An 8,879-nucleotide genomic window follows, 5' to 3' on the forward strand; every position below is an offset into this window, starting at 1 on the left:
GAGCAAAAAGCACAGAAGCTGATGCAACTTGAGGTCGAGGAGCGTTCTACAATACCAGTGGCGTCGGAAGACAAAAAAACGGGGGGGGGGGGGGGGGGGGGGGCTCCAGTACCTCCCCCCCCCCCCCCCCCGCCCCCTTCCAGATATTTCGGACTGTTAAAGAAAACAATACAGGGAAAGAGGGTATGGTCTAGCTTATTTTAATCTGAAATTATTTATGCATATGTATAGCTACTGTCGCTCTTCACTGCATAAAAGACCGCGTAGATGGTCATTGTTAGAAACTCGTTGTCAGAAGGTACTACTCGTCACATGCTCGGTGGCTCGGAAGTTCAGAGCTATGTATTTTCGACCTAAATAACTGTGCCATTGGTAAAAAATAATCAATAAATAAACATAACAATAAATGCAAAAATAAAAAGCTGGAGAGAAAAAAGAACAATCAAGAACCAGCCGGAAGTGTTGTATTCTTGCATATTCAGAGGCCCAGAACTATGAAACAAGTTTCTCCCACCAAAATGTGTACAGGCCAAAAGCAACACGTCCCAAAAACGTAAATTGAGAAAAAAAAAATGTCTTTTTTTATGACGTGCTGAACTTGAACAATTTTAGAAATCTTCCCTTGAGTTAATTTGTTCCTCAACGGGAAAAAAAAAAAGAAATACATTATTTTGTAATCTGCAGATGGTAATGATATGTACTGTCTCTGGTGTTAATTTAACTGCGATACCTCAAAGAATGTAGGCGAAAAAAATTACCAAGTTTAGGGCATAATTGCCCGTAGGTACATGTTTGGATATTTCTTCGAAACTCGTCTTGAACAATAATAATCATAGCTAAAGACGACACTTACCTAGGCTATACATAGATCATTCTTAAAAAGTTTAACATCTCTACCATAAATATTTCGGCTATAGCGCGCTTCAAATATGGCACGAACGACAATTGTCAAAAACCCGTCGTCCTTCCTCGCTCCTTCGGGAATCTATTTCTTTAAAACCAAGCATGCCAGATGATTGAAATAAACGGCATCGTCCTTCGCAAGGAATGCGGCACCGCATGTAAAATTGCGAGAAAAAAATATTACGAATGTACCTCACTGCTTGAATCCAAATGAAACCGCCCGCCGGTCTTTCGAAGTTCCACGAACTTCGAACTTTTACCCTAAAAGCTCGAAGTTCGTCAAACCTTTGACGTTTCAGGAATCGAAAGTTCGACAATTTTTGAATTCTGTAGATTAATAAGTTCGAAAGTTCGAAAATTTTTGAATTTCTTAGCGGAGGAAGTTTGAAAGTTCGAAAAGCTTCGAACTTTTTAGTGCAAGAAGGTCGAAAGTTCGAAAATCATCGATTTTTAGTCTATCAAGTTCGAAAGTTCGACAAGCATCGAATTTTGCCGGGTAATAAGTTCGAAATTTCGGAAAGCGTCGAACTTCTTAGTTTAATAATTTCGAAAATCGACTTCCGTCAAATTTTTCGATATGGAAAGTTCGAAAATTCGAAATCTTTTGAACCACTTCAATCGATCATCGAAACTTCGGTCGAAAAAAGTTCGCGGCATACCTACACGGGATTAAATATAAAGATGGACGACATTATTTCACGGTATGATTGAATTTGTTTATGTGCCTAAATCTTGTCACTTTACCTGTTGATATTTCACGCACATTTTACGCCATATCGAAATAAAAGGGCACGGCGAGATTGGTGCGTTTTCCACCCATCGGAGATAACACGCCAGCTCGTTGTCCTTTCTGAGCATTGCACGGCGATCCGGTACGCAAACAGTTAGAAAGCAGTCCGCCAGTGCCATAGCCAGGAAATGTTTTCAGGGGATGCTTTCCTTTGCCCAGACCATTCAAAAGTAAAAAAAAAAAAAAAAAAAAAAAAAAAATCAAGAAAGAGGAAAAGAAATCCCGCAAACACAATTTTAGTTGCTATTTTTCTGTTTCTCAGAAGACAAGAATTCAACGTTTTTTATTTCGTCCCTCCGATCTTTAAAGAGGGGAACTTTACTGTGGAACAACGAAAACACGCAATCATAAAATATAATAATGCGCTTTGAACAAAAAAGTCTAGACAGGCTCATAAAATATTCCGGTGCGTTCACTTCTCTGCGGAACACTGGGGTATCTAATGACTGAAAACTACGTAAGAGTGCCAAAGAATAGCGAAGTTTAGAACACGATTACACATAAAAACTCCAATGCGCACCGACCGGGGTAACGAGCATGTGAAACGTCACGCTCATTGTTCCTGCGCACATTTTTCAGAAATGATCGTGTTGTGGTCATGTTTCGGGTTTTTTCCGCTCTTCGTTGTCGTTTTACGAGAAAGTGGCAGAGAAAAGTACCAGTTGCTATCGTTTTGTGGGGTCTAAACATTTAGTGGAAGCCGCGGTCGGTCGATCGAAAGCAGCGAGAGGACCCTTTCGGAGCTGTCTTGGATGTTCCCGTGAATGTTCAAAAGCGCAACCCCTATACTCCGTTCACCCTTAGCTGAGACTAGAAGCTCCGCCTTCAGCGCGAGCTTTCTGCCCTTGCTGGCACAAGTCTGAACGCGCAGGAGCGCGCAAACAAAGCACAGCGGAAGCCAGCGAGCTCGTGCTGAAGGCGGAGCTTCTGGTCTGAGCTAAGAACGGAGTAGCAAGCGCTCCGGGGACGTTGAAGCTCTCAGGTATGGCTTCCGTCTTCGGAGTCTCGAGACCGAACGTTCCGCCTCAGCGACGCTAACGGGCATGGTGGCCAGGATTTGCAGCAGGCGGTTGACATTAGAATACAAGACCTGGGGACCAAGGCAAGTTGTCTCTACCGGTGACACGCGCTAAGCGGTGCGGTCCCTTCACATCTGTGTCCAAACCAGAACTTCCTCAGACAGGTTGTTTAATGAAACGAATGCTCCGCACAGGCTGGTGATTGGCCCAACCCGAGGATTGCGACATTGAAACCGACGTCGTTGGCCATGACATTGCTCTCGCCTAGGGCGGACGATGCTGCCTGACGTGAATGTGCCGACTCTGTTGGAGACGTTGATGGCACGCTTGAAGTTGTAGGTCAATAATCATTCTTTAAAAAAGCGTCAAGCGACAGCTTTGGCTATTGAATTAATTTGTGAGAGTCTGTATACGTAAAGGAACTTTCACGACTCACGTGTTGAACGCAAAATTATAAACATTACCCACTGCAGCGATTAAAGAAGTAACCTCGGTACGAAGCATATGCTGCCGCTTTTCTCTCCCGCTTCTTTTTTTTTTTTTTTTTTTTTACATTTTTGTATGCCCCCAAAACAAATAAAAGACGGGACAAAAAAAAAAGAAAAAAAAAAGAAAGCTAAGCTGTTTGTCATTTTGTCGTCCTGTTTGTAGGGTTGCAGGGTTTGCAAAGTCAAAGTATTGCTATTTTGAAATTTTGTTTCGCTGCCCTGATAGTGGCGTGGAGTCCTTGAGGCTCAAAGAGTAGGGGAACTTTAGTCAAGCCGCCTGCATTCTCCGAGGCGAGGCCAGCGTCCTACGAGGTTAGGATTTCGCGGCTTATGTGACGTCAGGAGCGGAGTCAGCCGCACCTGCGAGCCCAAAGAAAGGCTTAGGTTGCTAATAGCACTGTCGAGTTTGGCGAGAGCTCTTCGGAAAGCCAGAGCCGGACTTCTATTTCTCACGCTCACGCAGTCCACGGACAGTGTTGTCATCGTCGTTTTGCTTTGGAATGTTCCGGCCCCTCGCCGTAGTGGGTTGTCGAACAGAAAGAGAAGCACATAGGACTTTTAATGCCTTCACAAAACAAGAAAAAAAAAAAAGAAGCTGACAATGGAAAAGTGAAAGGGGAGAAAGAGGAAAACCATGCAATTTCGAAGGTGTTTCGACCCTTGAACACGACCTGGCTACGCCACTGTCTGGTTTATCGGCGCGGCCAACCAGCGCACCCCGACGAGCTGCCATCTTGAGCATGCGTGTCTTCACGGCAACCGCGTCGTATTTACACGTACCGTATGTCGGATTTCCAGTCAATACCTTTTCGTTCCCGTGGTTTGGACCCGCTTGAAAACAACGATTCGGGGTAGTGGTTAGCAGACCGAAAACAAACAAATGTTGGGGGATAACGAATGCAGACCAGCATTTATTTTCTCCAAAATCTCACACAAATGTGACAAAACACGAATCACACTATCGGGTTTGTCGAAACTAGCTGCTTGGCAGATTTTCCGGAGTGGTGTCAAGCGACTCTTGTGATTCCGCCGGAATGCTTCGTTGAAATCGATATTCCACAGCGACCTCTTTCTGACAGATGGCCAGTCTGTTCGCCGAGTCAAGAAACTGACACCGAAGAAAGCGGACGAAGCCTAATTACACAACGTACGCGTTTGACATTGTAGCGCATTTCACAGAACCTTTACAAACAATGCAAAAATTCAGTCCCACTTTCATCGCGTACCGCTACTATCGTTTACCTAGCCGAGACACTCCAGATGAAAATTTCTGGCCGGCTTGGTTAAAATGTTTCATTGGGTCCACCGTTCCCGTACATTCGATGGCGCTTGTTTCGACCGGGAACGGCTGCCATATACGACTAGCACATGATAAAATATAGCACACACATGAGGTCATCCTTAATTCTAATTAACTCTACCTTTGGCGCGTCATGGAGATTCCCGCTTGTGCCGGCACCCCACCACCACCAGCTCGCTAGACAGATAGGCCTAACGGCGGTAGCACATCCTCGGAGCAGTCCACGTCCACAATCGTCCAGTGAGCGCACGAACGTTAAATATGCACACCAGCACGGGAAAACGTGGACAGCAGACGACACGCGGCAAGAACGGCAGGTTCAGTTCGCAGAAATGAGCGCCTCGAGCACCACACTGGCCCCAGCTGCCCGGAATTCCGTTCCCGTACATTCGATGGCGCTTGTTTCGACCGGGAACGGCTGCCTTAACGTACGACTAGCACATGATAAAATATAGCACACACATGAGGTCATCCTTAATTCTAATTAACTCTACCTTTGACGCGTCATGGAGCTTCCCGCGTTCGCCGGCACCCCACCACCACCACCACCGGCTGTTAGGCCTATGGGCCCGGGCTCGTTAACAGATAGGCCTAACGGCGGTAGCATATCCTCGGAGCAGTCCACGTCCACGCGCACAATCGCCCAGTCGAGCGCACGAACGTTAAAAATGCACACCAGCACGGAAAAACGTGTACAGCAGACGGCACGCGGCACGAACGGCAGGTTCAGATCGCAGAAGTGAGCGCCTCGAGCACCACACTGGCCCCAGCTGCCCCGAATTCCCGAATGGGGCGCTCGCGCGTGGGCTTCTGGGTAGTCACCGCCACAGTTTATCATACACAGTTTGCCTACTGTAGAATAAGCCTGTGGTAATCGCTAACCACGTGATCGAGGGCCTTGTGTGAATAAAAGTACATCGTAGAACTAAACTCATTACATATTACTCACAGAATATAAATTATATTGATAACAAAATAATTCAAAAAAAGCGAAAGTTCCTTAAACAATTATTTAAACTCGTAAAAGCGCCCTCTCACCACGGATGGGGTAACTAACCACATTTTATGCTTTCTTTTTATTGTTTTGCTTTTCAAGATGGCGGCCCCCATGGCATTTTGTGTACCCGCTTCTCGCGTCCGCTTGCGTTGCGTTCTCGCTTTATTGTGACATGCACACCACTGGACGATAATCGCAGGTAATTTATTCACACAAGAGTTATTTCAAGCAGGCAAATGTTTATTTTCGCTCTACATAGTACAATTTATGCGAAAACGTTACAAACAGCACATGCAATGATCCGGTTGCTGACGGGTATTATCGAACAGACACGGTAGTACAAACAGTTTGAACGCTAGCCTTCAAGCTATTTGCATAAAATTGATAAACTTAAGATCAACAAACATAGTCTAAACAGGTAGAGGTAAAGTCGCGGTAAAAGTATTTCAAAACAGCTATTCATAAATCATGCAAAAGCAAAAATAACTACACAGACGCGACACTGTTTTACATAACGAGTGCGATTACAAACCAGTTGCTTTAACAGTAACTACAGGCTAATGTGATAAAGAATAAAGCTGTGTTTGAAGGTGCATTTGACCTGCCCGTCCTTTTCCCCCCCTAGATGAATGTTCAACACACCTGGGGGGCAATGTTCGACAAATGCTTCGTTTCTCCTAAAAAGGAACGGAAGTGACGATATTGCGTCTGATTGGTTAGAGGCTCAAATGTTGAAAGTTCCCTCTTTCGTCATTTGAGCCTCTAACCAATCAGACGCAATATTGTCACTTCCATCACTTCCCTTTCTTCTTAGGAGAAACAAGACATTTGTCGAACATTGCCCCCTGGTCAGTTTTCTATGAGATATGTTGAACCTAGCCAGTCAATTTCTTCAGCACAATGTTTAGCTGTTAGGTTCGATGACAGCGCGCCTTTACAGCTCTCCGTCTCCTGATCTGCCTAACGGGGCTACTGGCCCTTCGATAGAAATATCACTTATCATCGACAAACCGTAAGCACCTAGAATGCCACTTTCTGACTGCAGCATCACCATCGAACATTGTCGTCCATGGAAGCAACCTCCTGGCTGAGCATTCTTCATTTGTCACCCTCCCCAACAACCTCACCTAATCCCATTATTGCAGATCACTGGTGATGCACACCCGCCGGCAATATGAGGGCGAACACCAGGCTTGGAATCTTGCCTGTTTTACGACTCCCTAAAGCTATATTAACTCTCAACATCTCAAATGGTACGCGGCTTGAGGTCTAAACTTTGCGTTCTAGCCCTCTTTTGGAACAGAGCTTGTTCCAAAACTCGCAGAAGCATCAAAAACAAGAGGGCTGTTCACCTTCTTATCGCTCATGGGTGTACCTTCAAACTCCGGCTCACGTCCCGCCTGCCCCTGCTGTTCCCTGTCTGTGTTCGACAATGTCGCCACTCTCCAATGCGACGTTTGTGATTTGTGGTTCCACCAGAAATGTGAAGATGTATCTCTCGCTTTGTATAGACGCCTCCCCTCATTATCAACTGAGTGGCTCTGTGCGGCGTGCCAGCTCCCACCCCTGGCCGATGACCTCTTTCCATCCCCTAAGCAGCACGAAGCCCTTGCATACCCCACCATCATCGCCAGCTCTACCAAGAGTGCTCCGACCCGCCTTCGGCAAGCGACATCGGCAGCGTTCACCATTCGCACGACAACTCTGCGTTTGGCATAGTTGTCGTGTGAAAAGTGTGCGATCGGAGTCTACAGACTCCAATCACGTTGGGTTTTCCGACGTTTGCTTCCTAAAGAACAACCTTCCTGACTTTAAAGCCCTGAAGTAATCTTTTCCGAATACAATATTCGCTGTGTGCAAGACATGGCTGGACGCCTGTCTTCGGTGGGTAATTAATGGGGATTTAATATATCTCGCACAATTCTCTTTATTCCAGCAAGACTGTCCCTCCTTGGGGCGAAGGCGTCCGTCCTCGCCATGCCAAAACACCTGCCCTGCCAACGTCTCGACCACGTCACCCCTCCGGGTCTAGAAGCCATCTTTGTCGAGGTATTTTGCAAACATGGAAAGCTTCTTCTGGTGTCTACTTACTGCCCACCCTCCCTCCGTGAACTATCGTACGCCCTCCTCCAAGAGAGCCTACAGCGCATCGACCCCAGCAAGTTCTCTGCACTGTTCATCTGATCCACTTGATGACATGCTCTTAGACGTATTGGAAACTGCTGGCCTCACCCAACTTCATGACGCCTCATTCTACATTTCTCAAAACGGCAACGCTACATTCCTCGATCTCGTCCGCACCAATAATCTCACCTTATATATCCTACTGCTGCACAGTGAAATCCAGCCTACCAGGCAGTGATCGCAGTGCTCTCCTCACCAATATCCATTGCTCAGCCCCTAAGCGAGGTTATCAAGCCAAGAAGTTCTAGCAGTTCTAAAAAACCGATTCCCATCATCTCCATCAGCTCATCCACCTCGCTCCCTGGTTCATTGTGTTTGATCACCCATCGGTTGACGAGGCCGACGACCTCTCGCTTAACATATTAGCAATTCAGCACGAATGTGTTCGCCCTAAGGATCAACAGGAGGCACGGCAGCCTTCCATGGATGACAAAGGAGATTGCAGTCTTAATCAGACGTAAGCACTATCCCACTCATCTTAACCAAGCCCACCAGGCACATACCAAAGTCAAGCATCTCATCCATATCTCCTATAACGATTACCTACAGTAACTAGGAGCAAAAGCAACCCGCCAGCCCAAACTCTTGGGCATGTTTTCACTATAAAAAAAAAGGTTCCACGCGCTGGCCTTCACACGTCATGGCAGGCCCTATACTAATCTTGTTGGCATAGCAGAGCTCTTCTCTTACCACTTTTCTCAGGCTGCAGCATTACTGGACCCTACAGCACCTAACCTTTGTGCCACCCAACCCACAACTCTGCCAGTCAAGGCCACACCAGCAACCACACTCTCTTCCGTAGTCATTCTTCAAAGTGAAACCTACGAAGCCCTTGCCTGTGTCAACTCCTCTCAACGGCCTGGACCAGACAGCCTCCACCCTGCATTGCTTAAATCCTTGCTGGCCGTATCTCCCCCGTCCTCACTTGCCTCTTCAATGATTTTCTCTCCCACAGCTCTGTTCCTAAATCCTGGAAAGTTGCGTCAGTACCGCCTCTCAAAAAGGGACACTGTGCACCCTCAAGTCTAACATCCACTCATACTGACCAATCTCCATAACCTCCATCTTATGCCAAACAACGGAGCCCCACCAATACGGTTTCCGCCCGGCCGGAGCTGCGAATTGGCCCTGGCAGCTTTTACCCATGCACTTAGCACCAGCCCCGACAACCGAACTCCGTGCGAAATAGTCCAGTTAG

Source organism: Ixodes scapularis, unplaced genomic scaffold (assembly GCF_016920785.2).
Source record: "Ixodes scapularis isolate PalLabHiFi unplaced genomic scaffold, ASM1692078v2 PGA_scaffold3__209_contigs__length_174095766, whole genome shotgun sequence".
Classification (NCBI taxonomy): Eukaryota; Metazoa; Arthropoda; class Arachnida; order Ixodida; family Ixodidae; genus Ixodes; species Ixodes scapularis.